We start from the raw sequence: 24,464 nt of genomic DNA on the forward strand, positions 1-24,464 counted from the left end.
TCTGCGTGCAAGGGGACCCCAAGCCTTTGCAGCTTTTGTTCAAGGCCGCTAATAAGCCGACTCCCGCTGGGCGCTTTGAGGGCCTGAGGCTGCCATTCCAGGGCCCAGCTCGGCCGCCCCTCTTCCAAGCGCCGGCCAACCTCCGTCTCCAGCTCTGGCAGTGGAGGCTGTGCCCCACATTTCCCCCGTCCGTGGTGTGCGTGGAATTAGCAGATTGCGTCAAGAAATACTTCTAGGGATTTACATTCCGGTGGTCAAGAGTCTTCTCGTGGCTTTTCTCCTGCGTGCAGGGGTGGGAGGCGCCCTGCAGAGTTGGGCCAGGGGGAGGTGGGGGCAGGCCTCGGGGGTCACCGTCCTCGTCCCCACGGAGCCTTTATGAGGACCCCCTCCACTCCGCAGCAAACAATGTGAGGCAGTCATTCTCCAGGGCTGTTTGTCCGCCCCGACAGCTGCTGGGTTGGCCGCCCCGGCTGGGCCCTGGCGGAGGCTCTGAGGGGGCGCCAAGCCCACCCGGAGTCATCCCTCTGTCTGTCCCTTCCGTCTGCTGTCCAGGCCCTTCTGAGACCTCTGTCCCTTCGTCCAGCTCGGGGAAGCCCCAGAGTGGGCTCATCTTGGGGTGGCTCATGAGACCCAGCTCTGCTGCCCAGAACCCATCATGGGCCCAGGACCCCTCAGGGACACCCTCACTGTAAGCCCAAGAGGTCCTGCTCCATCCCTGTCATCCCCACCCCTGCCCCCCCGTCCCCCAGGACACGCGCGCTGAGGGCTTCCCACCACACCGTCAGTGACCAGCTCCGCGTCCACGGGGCCTCCCGCCCACACCACGTTGCATGGGCCACTGCACGCAGGAGCACACAACCTCCTGGGGTCCTGCCTGGCGCAGGCCTTGGGAAGCCCCACAGCCCCTCAGCGCAGGGCTGATTCCCGAGGCCCCCGTGTGGGCTGGCCTGGGCAAGTCAGGGCATGGGGGGTGGGGAGCCGCAGAGCCGACACACCCTGCCCCCAGAGCTCCCAGGTGACGTGACATCACATCAGGTTGACAGGTGAAGAAAAGCAGGCTGGGTGAGGGCAGGAAAGGATAGCGGGGCTGGGGTGGGGCTGGGTGTGACTCTTCAGCCCCGGGGGTGACGGCTTCCCCATGGGGGTGACAGCGGGCAGGGCGAGGGAGGCCAGCCATGCTAGGGATGGGAGTGCAAGCTGGGGCGGGGGCGCCCTGGGCCCCGAGGGAGCGCTGGAGTGGCCGAGCTGCGGCGTCCAGGTCCCGAGCGCCACGGCAGCTCCGGAGGCTGTGACAGAGGGGGTGACCGTCGGCAGAGCCGGGCTCCGGGTGCACCCCGGTCCCGCCCTGCCAGGGACAGGTGTAGCCGCTAAGCAAGCTTGGAGCACCATGTGCCTATGACAACTGCCCCCCCACCCGGGGGACACATGAGGGGTCACAGACTCTCAGCCTCCCAAGGGACATTGGGCCTCTTGGGGCAGTGGAGGTGCATGAACCCTCCCAGACCGGGATCAGTCCTGGCTCTGGCCCTCGAGACGCCCCCAGCAAGCCCCTCCGTCTCTGGGCCTTGGTGTCCTCATAGGTCAGGTGGAGCATGATACCGTCCCTGACGCATTTGGGACAAGGTGGCAAGAGGCACAGAGATGAGAGCATGAGGTACTTTCTAGGTTTGTGGTGGATCTGGAGGCCCCGTGAAGACGGTTGCAGGCCGGGTCCTGCTCGTGGGTCTGTCTCGTGACAGGGGTGCCTGGAAACAGTGATTCACAATTTAGGACAACGCTGAGGCTCAAGGAGGCAGTGAGTTAGCTCTGCTGCGAAGCAGACCTTCCCCAAACCTCGCTGCTCGCACTGCCGTGGGGCGGCCAAGCAGGCTGCCTGCTATGAGTGGGGGCTGGGTGGTCTCGGATGGCCTCACTCGCAGGTCAGGCCTGTGGCTGGTGGCTGGGGCCCCTCCAGCCAGCTAGCTGAGGCGGTTCACACGGTGGTGGCCCCAGAGTTCCCAGCCATAAGAGAGGACGGCCCAGCGCTCAAGTGCTTCCATGCTCCTGACCCGGTGGCCGCAGCAAGTCACGTGGCGGAGGGGCCTACGGGGGAGGGGGATGCAGGGGGAGGGGCGGCGGCTGCAGGTGTGAAGGAGCCTGCTCCCTTCCCCAGGCCCTCCATCCACGCGCCCCCTCCACCACCACCTCTGCGCGGGGCCCCTGGTCAGTCCTCCTGATAAAAAACCCCATCTGGACCTGGACACTCCACTAAAGTCATCAGGGAGCCACAGACGAGGAGTCCAGAAAGGAAAGACAGAAAGAAAAACACGCACCCTCGCAGGCTCCGATAATAGACGGTCCTCCTGCTGGCTCAGTATCACTTTACGGTATCACCTTTCGGCACGTAACCACTTACTTGGGCAGGCCGGAGAGCCCTCCCACTCTGCCAGGTGACAGCCCTAAATCCTCCGGGGCCAGCAGCCGTCCTCCCGCCTGCGTGGGGCTCTGCAGAATGGCACGACGCTGGCCGCCAGGGTCCCTGTCCTGCCGCAGGGGCCCATCGGGGGCTGGGGATGGGGGCTACGGCCCTCCGAGTGGGGAAGGTAGAGAAAGAAGGAGAAAGGCCAGGATGCCCTGTGGCGCCCCCCCCGCACCTCAACACGGCACCCCATTTGCAGGCCCTTGAGGAGAAGGGCGGAGGAGCCCAGTGGGGCCTGCCTGTGGCTTCAGCTCAGAGCCAGCCTCTGCTCTGCCCGCTGCTCGTGTTCTCCCCCTCTCCCTCCATCAGAATGGGGGTACGGGTCACCTGCCCCACACGGAGGGGGCCTGTGGGGTCAAGCTTTCGGCCTCAGCACAGAGCTGTGTTAGCTTGCCCTGCCGCTCTGCAGCCGCGTGGTCTTGAACAAGACCCATAAAGGTCTGGGCCTCAGTGTTCTCAGCTATGAAGTGGGGGCACGGTGGTCTCTGTTGCAGGGAGCAGACGCCTGGCCCCGTAATGTGGACCAGGTCGCGAGGGCAGCGCCTGGCGCAGCCGGCGCTCAGAAACAGGCAGTCCGCCGAGAACCACCGCACCCGCCAGACGTCCCCTGCCGCCCTGGCTGCTCACGCAGGGCGAGCCACGCAGTCGAGCATGCCATTTGCCGGAGACCCTCCCATGAGTCTCCTAAATGCACAGCTTGAACCGGGGCTAGACCTGCTTGTGCCCCCATTGCTGCCCTGGGGAGACTCGGTCGGGGCGGGACGGTCAGAATTTGTGAGACAGACAGGAGCGCGGTGCCTGGAGGGAAGGCCGCCGCTGGGGGGCACGGTGTTCTGCCCTTCTCGGAGCCCTGGCGGGCGGGCGGCCGCGGGCCAGGCTGGAGAGGAGTGCTTGCCACCCCTGCACGTGGCCTCGGCTCCTTGGAGCAGCAGTCGGGGGGGCGGTGCGGCCCACCTTTTGTGTCAGAAGAATGGCTTGTGCAGCAGAGACACCCCGCTGTTTGTCTACTGGGGGTCCCTGACCTTCTCCCTGTGGTTGAGGAGGCAGCTTAGCTAGAGGGTGCCCGAGTTCAAAGGGCTGGCCCCCCAGAACCCCAGTCCTGCTTGCCTTCACCCCCTTCCTAGACAAGCCCACCACGCCAGGTCGAGCGTCCCCGTCCTTCCTCCAGTGCCCAGAGCCCCCGGCTGCGGACCCCACGGCCAACTGCTCACTTCCAGCTGAGGGGGACCTAGGGAAGGCAGGGGTTGCTGGACCTTCTAAAACCTGCAAGCTTGGGCAAATGCCCCCCCCACCCCGCCCAAAGTGCAGGTCACCTGCCTGGTTAATCATCCGGGGGCCCTGCAGGTCAAGGAGAGGCGGGAGGCCAACTCCCTGCTTCTCAGATTCTGCTGAACTAACTGAAACCCTAACCTTCGGGCTTCCCCACTAATTTGTGATAAGACCTCGCCAAGAAAAACAGCAGGCCAAAGACCCCTGATTTCTTCATGAATTCCAGAGCGCTTGGTTCATTCCGGCAGGGAAGGGGCCCGACGCGGCCGTGGGTGCAGGGCTGGGGATGGCCTCGCAGGGGCCTGCTAAGGAGGACCACCTGCCCGCTCCAGGAAGATTGCTTCCAGCTGGCCTGGGCAGCAGAGGCCGAGGGTGGGTCCCGGGCGGTGGCTCAGGCCGGGCTGTGACAGCTCATGTGACGTGTGTGCAGACGTGGCCGGCTTGGGTGTGGTTCGCGTGGAGGCTCATGCACCCAGGCTCCTGGCCTGACGACCCCGGGGTCCCCAGATGGATTTGGGAGGTCTGCCAGTGCCCTCAGATCGGGGCTGGGGGAAGGGTGGGGGAAGCAGCACATTGGAGCGAGAGGGTCTTTCGGGAGGCAAGCCTCAGGCCGGCGACAGGTTTTCCAAGGGTGCAGACATGACACAGGGGCCGTTGCTGCTCTCTAAGAGCTGGGGAAACTGAGGCCCAGTGTGAGGAGTGATCCCCTCCAGGTCCCGGATCTCCCCACCCCTGCCCACTGTGGCAATGTGGGACAGGACAGCGGCCAGGAGCCCAGAGGGGCTCAGGGTGTGGCATGCAGTGACAAGCCAGTGAGCGAGGCTGCAGAGATGGGCAAGGCCCTTTCCCGGCCGGGACGAACATTATTGGGTATTTCTTCCCCAAATCGCACACTTCTGTGTTGGCCTGAATATGAAGGGACTTCAGTGTGAGGAGGAGTGGGGATCTTGAGGCACCGACGTACCCACCTTCCGCTGAATGTATCCCCCCACTCAGCGGGCAGCCAACCCCAGGCAGGGCAGAGGGCCCAGTCCGCCCTTCCAGAGGCTCGGGAAGAACACCCAGGCCCTTCCCAGCAGCTCCTTAGAGAGAGAGAGAGAGAACCTGTCCACCCCTGTGCACTGGGCTCCCCTCACTCTGCGCCCAGGCTGGAGGTCCCCGGGGAGGGGGGGAAGGGCAGAGGACTTTTGAGCTGCTGGGTTGTAGCCCAGGCTCCTCGTCCCCAGCCCCCCAGCCCCGCACTGACTTCCGAATATTCTGGCCAAAATGTCTGTGCCTGCTTTCTGCTGTGTTGGTTGCTTCTGCTTCTGAGCTCCAGACACGCGTCTGCCTACGTTGGTGTAAGATACACGCTGGGCTCTGGGAGGGACGGTCCCAGGACGGTGGGGCAAGAATGCAACTTGCTGGGGGCTCTGGGCTCTGGGGGCAGACACACCAGGGCCCAAATCCCAGCGTGCCGAGATTGGGGGGCAGCTCACAGCATCTCCAAGATCCCTAGTCCTGTCTGTAAAGCAGAGATGATAAGGGGCAGGGCCCTAGAGAAAGCAGGCAGCGCTGTGGGATTATCCATGTGGGGGTGGGGTGTCGGGAATGGGAGCTCAGGGCCAGTGTCCCTGCAGAGCTGGCCTGGACTCAGAGGATGGGGGCGGGGAGGCATCCCACAGCCCTGGAGACTGAAGGTTGCATGAGCAGCTCAGCTTGGGAGGAGCACAGACCAGAGCTCCGGCCTTCTTCTTCCTCAACCTCTTCCAGCGCGTGCCTGCCCCAGGGCCTTCACACACGTTCTCTCCAGGTCTCAGGATGGTGGTGCCTTCCCTCCCAGCCTCTCCTGTCCCCTCATCTCCTGCCTCCCGCTTTGACTCGACAGTGGACCCTCACAGCCCTTCCCATGCCCAGCAGGGCGTGGTGCCTCCTCCAGTCTCTGAGGCCGGGGCGGGGACTCTTGTTCCTGCTCACCAGGGTCCAGGCTGCCTCCTCTGAGCGGTTCTCAAACCACCCTGAGGCTGCGCATCCTCAGAGCCAGGCCTTGGAAAGGGCGAGAGCAGGGGATGGGGCCCCAGGACTGGGCAGGACCCACGGCATCCTCCCAGAGGCTGGTCCAGGGAAGAGAGATGGCCAGTCTGGTCCCTGAGGGCTCAGGCTGGGGAGGAGCATCCAGGAGGGCCCTGGGGGGACAGAGTGTCTGCCTGCCCTTGGCAGCCCCTCGCCACCCCAGAGGGCCGGCCTCTGCGGATGCTGTTGGACCGCCAGAAACTTAATCTATTATTACACAGAAACTTCTGTGAAGTCAGGGGTTTGAACTCCCCAGAAGTGTTTGCCTGATTTGGGGCCGATAGCGGGGTGATTAATGCTGGCGATAAGGTGTTGATTGGTTCTGGGAGCCGCTGCTGACATGGGCTGCCGTGCAGCCGGGCTGGCGACCGCGCTCACCCAACAATAGCCCGTTGATCCTGCGCCCCACCCGCCCCGGACGATCAGAGAGGGTGCACGCGGCAGGCCAGAACCCAGGAGCCCCTTCTCTTCGGGGAGGCGGCCCAGGGACGCCGTGTGCTCCTCCTCCCTCGGGCCGCCCAAGGGGTGGAGCCACACTGCAGATGACAAGATCCCCCCTGCCTCAGTAGTCGTACCTGTAAAATGGGAGAATAACTTCCCCCCTCCCCTGTGGGGCTGCCAGCCCACGAAATTAGACCAAGTAGTGAAGCCCCTGAGAGAGATGTGTGTGCGTTATTCCCAAAATACAAACACAGAAACGCCTGCTCCAGGTGTGGGGCAGGATTGACACAAACTGACCCAAAGCTGGCCCACACCGGAGGGGCTGACACCCCAAAGCGGGGACAGTCCCCAGAGACCTAAGAAACACGTTTAGCTCTTCACTACTCATGGATAAGCAGACAGGGCCGGCACACAGAAGGGGCCTGTCCTGAAGTGGGTCAGGGGACGTCGTGCAGGGAGGGTCATGGCATCGGGGCCAAGAACGCTCTGGACGGGGGGCCCCTAGCAGGAGGCCGATGGGGCCGGGACTCTGGGAGTCTCATGAGGACACTGGCTTTCACTCTGAGTGGGGCATGACCCGGTCGCACGGCTGCAGAGCTGGGGACGGACCAGTGAGGGGCCTCAGCGGGCCTGGGGGAGACCAGGGTGTGCAGGCCAGAGGGGACGGGGGCTGCGCCAGGCAGGGGGATGGGAACTGGTGGACTCTGGGGCTTCCTGGAGCTGCTGAAACAAAGAAGCACAGACCCGGGGGCTTTAAACGGCACAGATTTATTACCTGGCACTTCTGGAGGTCATAAGCCCAAAGCGGGTCCCACGGGACTAAGAGCGAGGTACCAGCAGGGCTGGGTTCCTTTCTGGGGGCTCCAGGGGGAGTCCATTCCTTGCCTTCCCGGCTTCTGGAGACGCCCGCGTTCCCCGGCTCATGGCCCCTTCCTCACAGCACTCGGACCTTTGCTCCTACCTCCCTCTTTCCCTGGAAGGAACTTGGGGTGCTCGGGAGGAGCCAGGAGGCAGGCAGTGTGGCCGGCGGGGCCTGGGAGGCCCCAGCAGAGAGGTCGACTTTGCTCCCGGGTAGTAAGTGTTGACAGGAGGCTGGGACGGCCGCGGCCTCCCTGCTCCTGCCCTCGTGCCCCGTGGAGGCAGGTGAGGGCTGGGACTACGGGGGTGCGGCCACGGTGGCTCGAGCGGGCAGAGGCGGCGAGGGAAAGGGGGCCAGGCCCAGGAGGCCGTGGACAGGAACTGGGCTGGGCTGTTGGCCAGATGGACCAGAGGTTGCCATGGTGGGCCCGGCCGCAGAGACCAGAACCTGGGCCAGGCGTCTTGTGGCTCCGGAAATTCAGCCTCACTCGCAGGGAAGGGCGGAGGCCTTGTGGCCTTGTGCTGTGAGCACCTGCCGGCTAGAAGCAGAACTGAATGAAGATCCAGGGCCTGGCGGAGAGGAAGGGGGGTGGGCTGGGGAGCCATCCCACCACCACCTGGACCCCCCCTCCGGAGAGGAGCCTCGGCCCCTGTGCGAGGCCCAGCCCCGCAGACGGGGGGATGGAGGGGGTTCCCCAGCGAGAGGGCGGATGAGCTCCCCAAGGCCGGGCTCCGTCCTGCAGGATGTCACACCCATGCTCCCCAGTGTTGCCCAGGGAGGACAATACCGAATGCCCTCATCCCACGGTCGGAATGCCCGGCCCCCGGGGAATTCAGGCTCTGGTGAGCCCAGCACATTCCAGACATGCGCACGTGTCAGTAGGAGAGTCCCCGAAAGGGAGCCAAGGCGGCCCACCACCACACCCACCGCAGTGCTGCATACCGGGCATGAGGACCTCCCGCGAGGCCGTGTCCCCTTGTAGGATGGGGCCTTCCCTCCCTCGTCCTGTGTCCCATTCTCAGCTGCAGGCAAGCCCTGAACTGCCCTGCCCCAAACAAGACCTCACCAAGGCCCCTGCAGCCCGGCTGCCAGGAGGTGCGACAGTCCTGGGGCTCGGGGTCCTGGGGTCACGCCGGGCAGTGCACAGAGCAGGGCCGCAGGCCAGCCCAGGTGAAGGAATGTGTCTGCAGCAAGCTAGGGTAGGGCTGGCCCCCGAGCCCGGGCACTCGACTGTGGCACCATCTCTTCGGAAGCTTCTAGAAGCTCTTCCCTTGGGCCTCTTCTGCCCACCTCCCAGCCCCTGGTCCTCTGATTGAAAAGCAGTTTTGTGGGGGGACTCACTCTGCCACAGTAGGTCCTCAGGCCGCCGTGGCACCCTCTCTCGGATGTCGCCACCGGGACGGCAGTTTGCCCGCGAGGCCAGCCCCCAGCACCTCCCCCTCAGCCGTCCCGGTGGCCCCGGGTGCGTGTGCACGTGCGTGCAGGCGAGCAGGGAATGCTCCCTGCCTCTGGGCAGTGGCGAGACCCCACTGCAGCACAGGCCTGGCTCAGGGAGCCTCCCCCCCGGAAGAGCACGGGCAGGGGCGGTGTCGAGGGGGCCGCGGTGGGGCGGTGACTTGGGGCACTGCCCCTGGGGCTTGCCACATCGTGGCCTCTGGTGTTCTTCCCCTGGCAGGGGAATGGAAGACCAGGCTTAGGGTCCAGATCCTCGTCCTTTAGGGTCTCAGGATTAGGGCGAGCCGAGAGTCTGGGATGCATTCGGCCCGGAGACGTCTGGCGACAGCCAGCAATGTTCTGGAAGCTGGGCTGCAGCTGGGCAGAGCCGCCCCCGGCAGGGCCCTCGGCCCCTTCTGCTGCTGGGGAGGGTGGCGGCTCGCGGGTCCTGCCTCGCGGGCGGGGGGCCGGGGGTAGGTCCCGGCCGGGTCTCTCCGCAGCCGTCACCCTGGCACCCCCGGATATCCAAACCCGGGCCTGCTCGGCTCCATCCGACCAGGGAGCAAACGGCCCCGCAGGGACACCGCTCGTGCCCAGAGCTGCCCCCCTGCCCCGTCCTCCTGGGCGCCCGCGGGGCCCGCTCTCCGCCGGACTCAGGACGCCCGCGCCGGCCAGGCGGGCAGACTCCCGGCGTCTCTGCCCCCTGCGTCTGCCGGGGCCGCCTCGCAGACCTTGCCCGGCACCTTCCCTCCCGTACCGAGGCCCAGAGGTGATGTGGACGGACGGGCGTTACAGCCGGGAGCGAGCACAGGGGCCCGAGGCACCAGTTGCTTCCGACGGGGCCCGAGGGGCGTCTGACCTTTCCGGCCACGGGGCAGCAGTTGCGTGAGCACGGACAATCGCCCCAGTGTGCGAGGCACAAGCGGCCTTTTCTTCCTCACCGGGCCGGCGCGCACAGCTCCCAGCCTGGCTTCCCTTGAACAAACATATTTATTGTAGCCGCCACGGAGGGCCTCGCCGCACAGCCGGAGCCCGGGGGCCGCCGTCCCACCCACCGGGGCCCGGGGAGGGGACCCCTGCCCTGCAGGCCCCGGCCCCGTCCGGCCCCGGGCAGGGTGGCTCCAATCTCCCCCGCTGCCCCACCCCCGTGGCTGCTGGTGTTCCCTCTGGGAGCCGCTGACCACCCACAGGCAGCAAGCCAGCTGCTGGGCCACAGGCACGTGGGAGGGGGGCTCGGGGGCAGCCACACCTGAGCCCGGCCTCAGGTTCCTCCTCGGTGAAATGGGAAGCATCAGCAGCAGAGCCCTGCCCGCCCGGCGGTCAGACTGGGGAGCCCCCCTCACGCCCCTCCTGGCCCCTGTTCCTTGTGCCGTGCTGGGCTGCTTTCCTCCGAATCCTGCAGGAAGCAGCTGGAGGGGATGGGCTCCTGGGCCCTCCCCGGGACGTCCTGAATGGCGGGGTTGGCCCCACTCCGGACTCCCAGCTCAGCATGGGGCCTCCCGCTCTGGCCCCCTGACGCTCTTGCTCTCCCTCAGCCCCGACTATCTGCTTCCCTCCATCCTCCACCCAGCGGGCAGATCCAGGCTCTCCACACGTGCCCAGGGACTGTGGGTGACCCTCAGTGCAGCGGGCTCATACATTCAGAGGTGTGGACAGGCTGTGAGGACCACACGGGGTAGGGCAGGACCCCCAGCTTGCCAGGAGCACCTTGGGGAAGGAGAGCTGGGAGACCTTGGGGGACCAGCGGAGAAGGGGGGACCAGGGAAGCCCCGCAGGGAGGGGCTGGGATGGGTGCTGCTCTCCCCGCCACTGATCTGTGGCAGCTCGACTAGCGGAACCCACGAACCCCCTGGGGGCAGAGGGCATGGAGCAACAGGATGCAGGAGGGAGACTTCCAGGCCGAGGGGACTGGAGAGACAAGAAGCTCGGACAGGAAGGGACCTGAAGGGGAGAGTCCAGATCCCATCCCTGCCCTGAGCCCCGGCCTCCAGAGCTCAGGTTGTCCTCCAGGTTGCTCAGGCCAGATCCCTGGGTCATCCCAGACCTCCCCCCAGTCCAAAGAGTGTCTCTTCCTGCTGGGGGCCCTGGTCCTGCAGACCCCTGGGGTGCCACCTCCTGCCTCCCCTCACCCCTGTCCCAGGCTATAGCCCTATCACTCCTTCTGACCCCAGGGCCTTGGCACATGCTGTTCCCTCTGTGCTGCCCTGGATGGTTTTCTCAGCACGCGGGCATGTGCACACACTCCTCCCTGGCTAAGTCCTGTCTCATCTTCTGGCCTCATCTGTCGCTTCCCCTGAGACTCCTGCATAGACCAGCCCCTTGTGGTCTCCTCCCAGCCTTGGCCTCATCTCGTAGAGCTTCTTCTGGTCTCTGATCGCATACATCAGGGGGCTCATCTCATGCATGGCTGTCCCTGAGAGTTGGGAGCGCAGGTCCCTGGCAGGGGAGGTCCCTGCTCTGGTCCCAGGGGCCCTGGATGTGTGCGTGAGAGGGTGCTGAATAAGTGTTTGAGGAGCAAATGGATGAAAAATCGCACAGGCCTGAGCGAGAGAGAGCGGGCGGGTTTCAGAACGGGAAAGCAGCTCGGTCAGGCCGGAGCCACGGCGCGGGGCGCGCTGGGCAGGGGCGGCCGAGAGGGGCCTGCTGGTCCCGCCCAGGCGTGTGGACTTCGCTCCAGGCGGAGCCCCGGGAAGCAGAGGGTCACAGCCCTGCCGGCCACCGTGGACTGCGAAGAGGGTGGCCTGGAGTCCAAGGCTGCACAGAGGCTTTGCACGGGTGCAGGCGAGGGGAGCAGGGGCAGGGCGGGTGGGGCAGAGGCAGCTCGGCAGCAGGTTGAGGCCGAGGTCAGGCTGCTAGATGGGGGGACAGCAGTGCTATCCCTGAAGCGAGGACCGCAAGAGGAGGAGCAAGCCTCAGAGTGGGGGCTCCCCGGGGAGCCCCAGGTCCCAGCTGAGCATCTCCGGCCAGACATAGGGAGCTGGCAGTTCTAGAAGCTACTCTGTGGACAGGGCGGGAACGAGGGTACTCCGCCGGCATGAACTGCGTGTTCTCGGGCAGGCTGCCTCCCCTTCCAGCCTCAGGTTCCCCCACTGTGAGGTAGGGTCTACACTCCCTGTTTGGATTTGGCCGTGCGGTCCCGCATGAACAGCGTCGTGGTCTGAGTTCCAGAACGAGGGCCCCTGGGCCCTGGGCAGAGCTGTGTCCCCCCAGCCCCGGGCGGGGACCACCGAAAAGGGAAGGCCCTTTGGAGGCACAGCCTGCTGGGGGTGGGCAGGGCGGGGTGCTCCCGAGCCCTCTCTCCTCGAGCGTGCACGGCCGTGCTCTCCCTGTGTCCTCCTCCCGGGGCCGTCCCTGCGTGCATGTCTGTGTCCTGATGTCCTCTTGTTACAAGGACCCCGGTCACACGGGATCAGGGCCACCCCGGTGACCTCATTCTAAGTTAATTTTCTCCCTGAAGGCCCCGTCTCCAAATGTGGTCACCTTCTGAGGCAGGGTGGCATGGATAGGATGAGCCCACCCCATTTCTTCAGGGTCTAGAGGACACCAACAGGCAAGGAGGTGATCTCTCCCCCCGGGCAAGGGGGCCTTTCGGGATGTGGGCGCAGGAGGCCCTGTAAGCTGCCTGGGGCTAGTGCCGTGTGGGGTGGTCCTGTGCACACCCGAGATGCCAAAGAGCGGCTCCCTGGTGGGCCCAGCCCTCCTGCCTGCCCTCGGGGCTCCCCCAGTGCCCTGCGTCTGACCACCGTCCTGGGGCTGCTGGGATTGGGGCAGATCTACATTCCATTCTAGCTCTTGGGACTACATGGCTCAGTCCCCTCTGCCGGCTGCTGTGTGGGTGGAGGTCCAGAGCCCCCCGCCTGGTCCCCGCTCTCCCCACGTGTCCACCGCATGGCAGGGGCGGCAGGCCCACCCTAGAACAGGAGCCGGGTGCCGACTCCCGGCCCCATAGACTGGCAAACTCTGACTCACAGGGCAATAAAGTTCTTGCTTTTAAAATCAGTATATTAGCTTAATTTTATAGATTTCAGAAGTGCTACTTGAAAATAAAAATATCCCGATTATATTTATGATCCCAACGTGAATCCATTTGACTCCGTCCTTGTGAAGAACCTGGGTGTAAAATGCCGGGCAGCTCGAGTCCTGACTCGGCCCTACCAGGCTGTCAAGCGCAGCTGGTGGGTCTGAGCTGGAGGGCGCGGGTCACTGGGAAGGCTCTGTCGCTCTACATCCCCCTCACCACTACAGGGTCGGAGGGCGGGCCTCGAGGGGAGTCGGTGGGCATCAGATGTGAGGACTGGCCAGGCCTGTCACACGTCTTTACGAGCGGGGCCTGCTGTTGCCTTCGAGACACTTGGGAGCCAGTCGGGGCGGGCAAAGGGGTTGGCACTCACTCCATCCAGAGGAAGGACATTCTGAGCCCTTCTTGAGGGTCAGGGGAGAGCCACGTTACCCTCCCATGGCAGGGGAGAGTGTCCTAGCCTGACCTTGACCAATGGCCTGTGGTCAGTATGGGAAATGCAACTCAAAATGAAGAAGGTGAGCAAGGAAACCTTCAAACAGCAGGGAGAGGAGAGGGGTGGAAGGAAGAGGGGGAGGAGTGAGCCCCCCAGGCAGGGGAGGCTGGGGTCTGGGGTGGAGGCCCTCCCAGCAGGCTCCTAGGCCAAGCAGTGGGCAGCAAGGTGGTCAAGAGGCCAGGGTGATCAGGGAGGGCTCCCTGAGAGGTGCCATTTGCATTGAGCGTGACAAGAGAGGCAGAAGGTCCCCCCTTCCCCCACTTCCAGCCTAAAGGCCAGAGTGTCAGGCCCACCCATGCCCCGTGGATCTGCTTTGGACGTTCCCTGGGTCTCTGCTCATCTTCCCAGGGGCAGAGACCCGGCTAGAGCTGTGGGATGGGTCTGAAGCCTGGTATCTTTGGAGGCCAGAGGAGGCCAACCTCCCAGCCCCAGGTCGCTGGGAGGCCCTGGGGCTTGGTCTGGAAAGGGCCTATGTGGCCTCCAGGTGTGTGTGTGGGGGGTGTCTGATTTTTCTCGGGGGCCCCGGCTTGGCCAAGGTCCTCTGAGCAGACCACATGCTGGGCGCCAGGCGCACAGACCCTGGAGGGGATGGTCCTCCCCCTGCCCCAGTTTCTGCACGCCGATCCGCTGAGTGGGCTGTAACCGGATGCCGGGCCCGCCCTGTTGTTGCAGGCGCAGAGCGGGCACCCACGGCCAGGTGGGCGGGCAGAGCCCTAGCTGTCACTCACCAGCCGGCCCACCGAGCGACCTTCGGCAAGGACTTGCCTACAGTCTCCACGTCCCTGAGAAGCGGGGCTGACACCGGCCTGCCCTCCTGGGGTGACCGCAGGGGACAGACCATGGGTGCAGCAGGGCCCCTCCCCAGGCTGGGAGGGGGTGAGACGTGGTGGTGGGAGGTGCCGTGAGCCCATCCCACACTTGCAGCTGCCCAGGCTCTGGGGTCGGGTGGGGGGTTGGCAGGCCCAGGGTCCCCTGAGCTGACGCAGGATTAAGCCCAAGACCTCAGGCTCCGGACAGGGGGCTACTTCCCCCCTGTTGTCCTGTTGGAGGCCCATGTTGGTCTCCCGTGGCTGCTGGGACAAATGGCCAACTTCGGTGGCTCAAGACAATGCAGATTTTTCATTCTACAGTTCTGGGAGGGTCAAAACTGTGTCACTGCACTAAAATCAAGGTGTGGCCAGGCTGGGTTCCTTTCCTGCATTCCCTGGCTGGGGGCCCTGTCCTCTGTCCACACGGGCAGCCCAGGCCGGTGGAGCCTCCTTGCTCGGCGTCTCTCTGACCTTCTGCACAGAGTCACCTCTCCTCCTCTGACTGCCCCTGCTGCCATTTGCCCTGCAAGGGTCCTCGTGATCACAGATAATCCAGGGGAATCTCCCATGTCAGGATCACCTGCTTGGCAAACTTCATTCCATCAGCAGCCTTTCCCCCATAGCTGCAGAGCCGAATCTGTCCCTGGGCTCCAGGGGACAGGACATGGGCACCTTCGGGGGCCATCGTTCTCAGCATGGTGCCCTGGCCCCCCCTGCAGCCCCCGATGGGCTGCCTTGGGCTGTGCTGCTTCAGATGGGAATTGAAGGGTCCCTCGGACCCTCGTGGACCGGGGCATGGGAGGGGTCACTCAGAGATAGGCCATGGCCCCGGGAGCTGGGCAGGGGGGCACAGCTTCCTACCAGGTCCTATCCTTTCTCCCCTTAGCCCCCTTTGTTACTGACATGGTGTTCCAGAACATTCTCATCTCGTCGGCCCCCCAGGCAGGTCCAGGGGCCCCCAGAGGCCCCCAGCAGCACCCCTCCGGCCATCTTATGACCTCCCAGAACCCTCTGCTCTCGAGTTGTCCGTTGCTGTGGACTGTTGCAGGACACTCTGCTGGGCACCGTAACATCATTAGATTTTTTACATTAAAAGGCAAAAGGAAGAAAAATAAGTTCTAAAACCAGGCTCTCCTGTCTTGGCCTTTGCTCGAGGCTGGTGGAGGTTTTGCACAAAACAGTCATCCTCTCGTGCCCCCGAGCGGGGACCCCAGCTGGGCCCCACACTAGCTGGAGCCACCCCCATGATTGGCAGAGTGGCCCAGATCAGGGGCTGCAGGTGTCTGGAGCTCAGACACCCTGGGGGTGGCCGGTAGCCTCGGGGGCCGTGGTCCCAGCGGAGGAGCTGGGCCTGGAGTGCCCATGTGCAGCCTGTCTTGGAGCCCAGGGCCATCTGGCCAGCACACCCTGGTGCCGCAGAGGGAGCCCTCTTGTCCAGGGGGGCGTCTGCCCCCCCCCCAGAGGTACTCCTCACAGGAACGATTCGTTTGAATGCAGGTCCAGGGGGCCCAGGCCCCCCGCCACCCTTTCCAGGGGCAGTTTGCACTTTGCAGCTGAATCAATCAGAGGCAGAAATGCCACGGCGAGGGGGAGGGGGTGTTTACTGATTTGGCGTTTCTGAGCCTGAGGATGCTCTGTGTTTGTCCAGGCTCTGTCCCGCCAGGTCCTCTGGGAGCTTTGCAAACAAGAGCCCTGGGAGGGAAGGAGGCCTCCCTTCCCCCCAGGGCTCCAGGGGGCCATCGGGGCCTCCTGTCTGAGTGAATGCAAGCCAGCAAAGCAAACCAAGGGCCTCGGGGCCCTGAGGGGACAGATGCAGGAAGCCCAGAGCTTTGAGGCCTCTGGGTGGGTCTGGGTGCTGAACACACAACAGCCACTCCACGGTCCCCCATCTCAGACGGGCCCTTGAGTGTCGGGGATGGTTTGTTCCTTCCTCATGTTCCAGGAGAGTGCTCCTTGCCCAAACCCGGAGGTGGAGTCCTCCGATTTCCAGCAGACCCATGCAGCCCTCCGGGAGTGCTGAAACGGATTCAGGAGCCCCCCATGATGTTTGAGAGGGAGGGGGGCGTTCTTAACAGTCCCTTGGGGACAAGCGGTGTGGCCAGCAAACAGGGGCAAACAGGCACCTCGCCACAGCCTGTGTATGCGTCTGCTAGACCCCGGGGCCTACGGGGTCCCCCTCGCCACGTGGGGACCAATCTTTGTCTCCAGAGCTCTCCCAGCCTCAAGACTCCGTGCTCCTCGAGTGGGGGAGGTCTGGGGCCTGGGCTTCCATGGGGTGTCTGTCTTCACTCCTTTCCGAGTGTTCTTCAAGCCCCCTCCCCTCCAGGACCTGGCCTCTCGTCCTCCCTCAGGGGCCAACCTCGAGGTTAGAAATAATCCTGGCCCTTGCCCGGCGCTCGGGTCCGAGACGGCACAGCCCTTGCTGTCCTTCTGCCCTCACCTCCTCCCCCGCCCACCGCCCAACCCGGATCCTCCATCTTGCTCCCAGGAAAGCATGTCCACAGGGACGGAGGGAGGGACCCAGAGGAGAGCAGACCTCCCTGACCCGCCTTTCCTGTCTGCGTGGCTAGGCCGTGAGGCTCCGCGTGCCGTGGTGCTCAAGGGGGGGTAGTCGGAGCGTCCTAACCGACATACCCCCCACCACCACGTCCACCTAAAGGCCCTCTCCCGGATGCCCTTCGGAAACTGCCTGGCACACTCTGGCCACAGCCCAGATGCCAGGCTCCTCTCCCTGGTGGACCAGATCCCTGTGCCCCCACACACCACGTTCTGTGATGTTCTCCACTCATTGATCCTGTTCTGTTTTATGTAATTCTATTTTATTGGTAATATTAGTACATAAATCTGTGTTTATCATAAGGTATTACGTGTGCATAAAAAATAAATCATAAAGAAAATGTGTAATATAATAATACAGTTATTATTAGTTTAACTACTTTTAACAATTATGGTGGCCTGTGGTTTGAATTCCCTGTTCTAGCCGACCTGTGCCCCCGTCAGGGCACCTGCCCCCCAGGACCCTCCTGGGTCAGCCGGGTGGGTGGCATGGTGGTGAACGGTTAAAGTTCATGTACCCAAGTGCGTGTGCACAGGCGTGGATTTCAGACTTCTGTGGAAATGTTCACTGGAAACTTCAGGAAGATTCCGTGTGGGTGTGTTGGGTCGAACAGCTGAAAGGACCAGAAGAGTGTTGTAGGGGGTTCTGCAAGAGTTCTGTGCTCAGATCTCCCCATAAGGGCCTTTAAGTTCTCTTTCCACCTAAAAGAAAAAGCCTAGAAATTCTGAATACTCTCAGGGGCGTGGTGGTGCAGACAGGACTTTGGTCTACACGGCAGGGTTAGGCAATCAGTCCACGTGGGGAGTTTTGGGGTTAAGACAACGTGTGGTGGGTGGCCGTGTATCAGATCCCCGACTTGGGTGTTTTATCCAAGCTTTCCGATGATCTACCACCCACTGCCCAAGTGCTCAGCGACACCAGCCACTTGCCCCCAGCAGTGGCCTGAGCTGTCTGTTCAGTCTACAAACCGCCTCAGGAAAGGAATGTTACCCATGGCCGGTCCTTCCAGAGGGACAGGATGTTTTAGGGGAAATCACACAGGTGTCCTCACAAGACATCAGCGGGAGGCCCGCCCTGGTCAGCCAGGGGGCCCGTTCCTGCATGTTCTCACCCGCTCCCGCCTCCCCTGACCCCAGGCCTGGGCTCTGGGCCCCGGGCGCCTGCCCTCCTCTGTGCGGCTGGGGACCTCAGCCACCCCGTTGCTGGCACCCATAGCCCCTTCTCCTCCTCTTGGCCACAGCTGTCCCCTTGAAGATCAAATGTGTATCCCCTCCTGGGACACACTGCTGCGCCTCCTAACCATGAGCCCGGCGTTTGGGGGACACTTGGGGCCCCCTAGGGCCACTGCCTTCCCCGGTTGCCCCGCCCTGACCCGCAGGGGAGCTGAAGGCTGCTGAGTGTGTGCGTCATCCCCATCCTGCTCACTGAAGTCTTCTCTCTGGAGCCCTGGGTTGGGGTGGGGGGTACTAGGAATGGGACACTGGGGGACCAAGATCCAAGCTCTTTGTTCAAGGAAGTGTGGGGGACAGGTCTGTCACCGTCCCTTTGCACGGCACCTGGTACGGCCAGCACGGAGCCCCAGGGGACTCAGCCAGAAGCTGTGGCTTGCATCCCCCCTGCTTAGAAGGTCGTGGGTCCTCCAGAGCAGAAGGCTCACTGGGACAGAGCGTGGGACTCAGGAGAGAAGGTTCTGGGCCAAGCTGACCCCAGATTGGCTTGGCTACTCAGCTGGGAGTTCCTTGGGGCACCTGAGTTCCCTTAGATTCTTCTGGGCCTTGGGAGCAGAGGGTGCACTTCTCGCCCACGCCGGTCCTGCCGAGCATCTGACACCCTCAGGGGGACGAGACACACCCGCTTCAGGGCCCCCCACGGAGGCTGGACAGAGCAAAGATGCTCAGAGCCGCTCCTGGGCACAGAGCCTGTGCACATACGTTCGGCCCACTCTCGCTGTGGCATCCTGTCACCCCTGTGTGCCACTGTCCCAGACCCTAAAGATATGAAAGTCAGCAAAGGAGACAGAGTCCCGTCCACAGAGCTTAGGATTTTTCCAGGAGGGCGGCAGGGAAGAAGGAGTTTCCATAAAGAGAGGAGACGTCCTGGCCGGGCGGCAGATGGTGGGTGAGAGCGGGGCCCCGGGGGCAGAGACGGACAGCCCCACCACTCGGGGGACCCTCCGTGAGCAGGAGTTGCAAATGGTGACCCACCCCTTGTGTCCCCTCTGGCCTCGTCTGTGCGGTCAGGAGATACTCTCCTGCATCTTCTTGCATCAGTTATAATTCACCTTCTGCCACGTAGGCCTTCATCAGGGACACCCCCGTGTGCCGGCCGGGGGGCCAGTCCCGCTCCCCTCCAAGCGGTGGCCCCCCCACCTCCCAGCCTCTCGAGCCCGTCCCTGGTGGGGGGTGACGTTTTTGCGGTCAGCCCCGTCCCCAAGCCTACGAGGAGCGTGACCAGGGTCCCTCCTCTGCACCAGTGGTCTCCTTTCCGGGGGACACGCCAGTGCCCCGGAGACCTGCTGCTTCGGTTTGCAAAGAGGCCCCATTGCCGGCAGCGCACCTGCCCCCTCCGCCCTGCACGTGACCTCTGTTAAAGTTTGACTTGCCTGTTCCGGACATTTGTTCCTTCATGGCAACATTATTAAGTTCCTTAATTTCAATAGGAAGTTTGCTTGGGGTTGCATGCATTTACAGGTTGAATGTGGGGGAAATGGAAACAGTGTATCGTGTTCTCTCGTCCAAGAGTCAAGGAGTCTCTCTGAGCGGCTCGGGTCATCTCCTGAGTCCTCCCTGGGGTCTGGGAGCGCCGCGAGGAGCCTCCTCTCACGGGGGGCTGCTTTATGACCCCTGACAACGCACCCTCTCTAGGCTAGTTGGGCACTAATTTCCCTCCGAGCTCCTTGCTGGGGCAGAGGAGGGCCACGGGACTCTCTTTGGCCGCCACGGTGGACACTTTCGTCAGTTCTAATAATTGATCTGTTGGCCTTGCTGATTTCTTAAGTAGATGATCTTATCAGCTGCAGATAAGGGCCGTTTTCTCTCTCCCAACCCTCACGCCTCGTTCTTTCTTTTCTTTCGCATTAAGTGGAATCTACCTGACACAGGGTGGGGCCCTGGGAGTCCTTGTCTTATGCTAGGTCTTAATAGAAATGCATTCTCCTTTAATTAATACGTTATTGACATTAATAGAAATGTTTCCTCCACTACCGGGATGGTTTGCTCTGGCTTTTGGTCTATAACTTTACCAAATTAAGGAAGTTCCTTGCTAGTCCTTTGCAATAGGAATTTTCATTTAACTTTTGAACTTTATGAAATGCTTTCTGTACTAAGGGGTTGTGAACAATGACCTGCCTCCTACTTGTGTATGGCCCGTGAGCTCGGGATGGTCTTTACATGTTTAAGAGGTTGAAAAAAAACAAGCAAGAGATGAATAATAGTTCTATGAAATCCAAATTGTAGTGTTCTGAGAGGTAAGCGGATTCCGCCCCCAGCCCCGGGCCCTCCCCTGCTTACCGCCTACCGCCGCATTCCGACCACAGCAGCAGGGTGCGGGGCCACGGCCAGTCCCGGCACACGGGGCCCAGCGGTCAGCCGTTTCTCATCCCCCCTCGTCCACCCCGTCCCTGGCACCTCCCGTCTTCCTCACCCTGCTCGGGGGGCTGGCATCCGGGGACACCCAGACCCAACCCAGCTGACGAGGTCACGGTGCGGGCCTTGCTTGTCCTCAGACTCCGTGCTCCCCGAGCTCACGCTCAGCACGCGGTAACTCAGGCCGATCTGGTGGCTCTCGCCGTCTCCCCCGGCACGTGCTCCTGCCCGGCCTTGCCTGGTCATGGTGCCACCGGGGCTCACAGCGGTCCCGCGTTCAGGGCGGGGCCGGGTGACAGTGCCCGTCACACAGAGCGGGAGGCGGAGGCCGGGGGGGATTGTAGAACAGATTCAGAATCACGGCATGATTCTGAAGGTCGTACGGAGAGCTCCCACACGCCTCCTCCCGCCCTCCCCACCGTTGACATGTTGCGTTAGGACAGTGGGTTGGTCACAACTCACACTCCAGTGCTGGGACGCCATTGCTAACTCGAGTCCGTACTTCATTCAGATTTCCCGGTTCTCCCTGCCGTCCTGTTTCCATCCCAGGATCCCGCCCGGGACCCCACCTGACATCCAGCCGCCATGTCTCCTTAGGCCCCTCTGGGCCGTGACAGTTTCAGGCTGTCCTTGTTTTTGATGACCTTGACGGTTTCGAGGAGGACGGGTTAGGTGTTTTGCAGGATGAGCTTTGGGCTTCGGGGAGGAAGACCACAGAGGTGACGCGCCCTTCTTCCCCATCGTGACAGGGACACATGCAGTCGGCATGTCCGTAATGTGTCGTGATGCCCGTGATGATGGCCTAGGGAGCGCCCGTCAGGTGTCTCCACGCCACACTTGCTCCTTTTCCCTCTTCCTTCTTGTCTACGTGGACCTGCCTGGGTTTGGCTCTGGGGTCCTGGGATCATCCATCCGGTTGACCCCCGTGAGCCCCCGGGGTGGGCAGATTCAGGAGGAGACCCTCGGGAGAATGAGGCTTGGCCTTCGCTCAGATCAGAGCGGTGCCCTGGCGTGCGGGGGCGGGGAGCCGGGCCGGCAGACAGAGTGTCAGGCCAGACGTGGGAATCCACACATGGCCCCTTCTCAAAGGCGGGTGCTGTCCCCGGGGCCCCTGCGGGGTCCTCAGGCCTCTTTCATTGCGCACATCCGAGCCTAGCCTGGCCCATGGTGGAAATGCAAATCTAATTAGTCTGGCATCGAGCCCGTCTTAAAAGTATTAACAGAGCCTTAAACTGTGCTGTTGGACGGGGATGAAGAAACGCCCCAGCGAGGAATTACCGGATGGTGACAAAGCCCCAATTTATTAGTCTTCTCCAATGGGGGCTGTGCGAAGGACGTTAATTACTTTAATGGGACTTATTTTGCTTCGTTGCCCAAAGTAATTGGTTTATTAACCTCTCCTTTCCTTTGGGGGGAGGGAAGGCAGAGGGCCGAGTGGTGGCCCCGGGAGAGCCTTGCTCCGCGCTCTGCCCCCCGGCCCAGCACGCCTGACCGGCCGCGGCCCAGCCCCCAACCCCGGGCGGCCGGCGGCACCCTGTCCCTGCTGGCCTGGGCCGGAGCAGCCCGGCACCGTGGCCTTGCTCTTGTGTGCAGGGCACTCGCTGTGTGTCAGCACTGGGAATGCAGCTGTGAGAAAAGCAGGGCCCTCAAGGTCTTTGCCTGGGCCCCACACGGGCGCCCCCACAGAAAGTTACAGTTTCGGGGAGGGCCGGGCCCGAGGCCGGAGCGGGCAGGACAGGCTAGAGGACAGGGCAGCGGCGGGGCAGGGGGGCGGGGGGCAGAGCAGCCAGGCGGGGGGGGCAGGCGGAGGCCGGGGACAGGGTGCACGGGGCAGGCCCGGCGGGAGGCAGGTGGGGCCCCCCGGCCCCGACTTCCCCAGCCTTCAGCTGATAGCGGTGATAGTGTTCGCTTTTCAAAAACAGTCCCTCTCAGAAACTGGACCGGCCACTTCCCCGCCTCCCACAGGAGGATTCTCCGGGAAGACCGCTCAGGCCGGGGCGCTGAAAGCGGTATCTGATCTGCAGAAATCGGCATGAGACCCGCGCTCGGGCCCCAGGGCCTGGGTGAGAGGCCGGCTCTTCCCTCCTGGACACAAGCACTGTCCTCCCCAGCCCCCAGGAGGCCCCTCACTACACAGGGCAGACCCTCACCCCGACCCCCAGCTCCCCAAAGAAGGCGGGATGAGGCTGTCTCCTTGTGTCCCTAGACCAGGGGTGGGGGGAGGGGACACAACGGACCCCACGCAGCCTGCTTCTCGGCTCAGAGCCCAGGGAGAGGGCTTTTGTGTGTGTTGAGGGGGCGTGGGGCCAGGGCTGGGCCCCGCCGGGTGCCTCCCTCAAGTGGGGCTCCTTGGCATCCTGCAGGGAATACCCTGCATGCCCCTCGCCCCAGGTGAGTCGGGGGCCAGACTAGAGGCCTCATGGAGGCCTGAGGCTGGGAGCCTCTGTCCCTGCATCACCGGGAGCCCTGGCTGGTACCTCACTGTCTGGGCCTACGGATCACCTGCCACGTGAGAGGGACACATCAGGCCTTCCTCACCTCCACTGTGAGCTTCGGGAGCTGGATCTACAGCCACCCCCCCCCCCCCAGGCTGGGGCGTCCACCTCCTCTCTTTGCAATTGTCACTTTGTCCCTGAGTTCAGCTGTGCACTGAGGGGCCAGCCCTTGGCCCTCTGTGCTGCGTCAGACACAGGCTGTTTGGCCAGGGCGTGGGGGGGGGGGGGGAATGTGGCCTCCGGAGCCAGGAGAGGGGTATGGGCTGTGCTGAGCAAGTCCCCACTGCCACTCTGGGGACCCAGAGCAGCCCCGGGGCCCCTGGGTTAAGGTGAAGGGGGCTTTGGCAGGAAGGAGGCTCAGTGCCCAGCCGGGCGGCACAGAGATTCCCAGCTTAGCTCTGTCACCCCCCATCTTGGGGCCCGTCCGCTGAGCACGCTGGCAGGACCGGTCCGTGGATGCCATGATTTCCAGGAGGTGCGGGCTCGACAAAAGCAAAATGGCCTGAAAGTCAGGCCAAACCTCCAGGGCCTTGGGCTTCCAGATAGGAGACACCAGGGGAGTGGGGCGTGTTTGAGAGGCCCCAGCTGGGGCCAGGCGACGAGGAGGGCAGGAGGCAAGCGGAGACCACATCCCCAGAATCCACGCGGTGTCTCGCAGTCTGGCGGGGAGAGGCGCTCTGGAGGCGGGCGGCTCTGTCTGCACCGGCCTCGGCTTCCTTCTGGGCAGCGGGAATAAGGGAGTCGTGGCACCGTGCATTCGGAAGCCCAGGGCCTGGCTCCCAGTAGGTGCCTGGGGTACCTGTGGGGGTGGGGTGGGGAAGGAAGAGAAGGGAGAAGGGCAGGACGGTGGGGAGGCCAGGCCGGGGGCCTGGTGCCACAGCGTCTTGCTGGGATGCCGGGGGCCCCACCCAAGGTTTGGTAGGTCCAGAGTCCAGCTGTGTGGGGAAGGGCAGGGCCCTCGGTGCAGGGCCATGGTCATGGGAGCTCAGGGTGCAGCGTGGGGCTTGTGGGTGGCCTGGCAGGTTAGGGAATCTGGGGGTGGAGGAGAGAGGCAGTGTCCCAGAGGGGGCCTTGCCCTCAGATGCAGGAGTCCCACCACCAGTGCTCCACAGCAGACCCTCCCCCCCACACTCTCCGTCATGGTGCTGAGGGGCTAGGAAGGGCGCCCACAGGCCGTGGGAGTCCCACGCCGGCTCTGGGGTGACTTGCAGGAAGAAGGGTGGGGGGCTCCCTCCTGCAGGGTGGGGTCTGCTCTGCCCCTCCTGAGGGGCCCCAGGGGGCCTGGCAGCACCTTCTGGCTCCTGACCCCCAGGGCTCACCTAGCCCACGAGCCCCTGCTCCCCACGTCTGCAGGGCACTGCGCGGGCGCTGCTTCCCAGTCCTTGCGTCCTGCCAGGGAGCCCGAGCCGTGGGGGGGTGCTGGCCGGGGACGGGGCTTTGGGAAGGAAGTGCACACTTTTCTAGAGGAGAATCAGTGAGAAGCCCATGTAATTCTTCCTAGACATGAGGGGTTTTCTCCCCTTGTTTTGATCAACAAGTCCCCAGTAAGTCATTCCAGCGAGGCCATTACCGACGGCTCATAATCTCCCGGGGCTGCAGGCGAAATGGGACCCCCTGGCTCTTTCGCTGAAAACACTTTTCTTGTTTTCTTTCTCCAGCGTGCTGGAAACAGGCCAGCTCGCCAGTTCCATTAACTTAATGAGGGCTGACAGCCTGCAACAAACGTCCCTCATAATCTCCCCGGGATTTAAATGGGGTCCTCCCAGCCGCCTGCTCACACCCAACCTTTCCCGCTGTCTGCACGCCCAGCCCCTCCCGGGGACAGAGGCGGCACAAAGATGCGTTTCTTCACCGGCTCCTTCCAGTGACCCCACACAGGCAGCGTTGGGCTTTCAGGCCGACGTCCCACTGGGGGCGCAGGAACCTGCTCCCCACCCCGGGAGGCCAGAGCCCGGCCACGGGGTCTTCTTGAGAGCTCGGGGCTGCTTGACC

The 24,464-nt window shown here is 63.5% G+C and overlaps 1 protein-coding gene across 14 annotated transcripts in view; it reads left to right on the top strand.

Annotated features, from left to right (window-relative positions):
• The window catches only part of KCNQ1 (potassium voltage-gated channel subfamily Q member 1), a 323,759-nt gene that overhangs the window by 203,037 nt on the left and 96,258 nt on the right, over nt 1–24,464 (top strand). The gene's annotated exons all lie outside the window — the stretch shown is intronic.

Source organism: Halichoerus grypus, chromosome 11, assembly GCF_964656455.1.
Source record: "Halichoerus grypus chromosome 11, mHalGry1.hap1.1, whole genome shotgun sequence".
NCBI lineage: Eukaryota > Metazoa > Chordata > Mammalia > Carnivora > Phocidae > Halichoerus > Halichoerus grypus.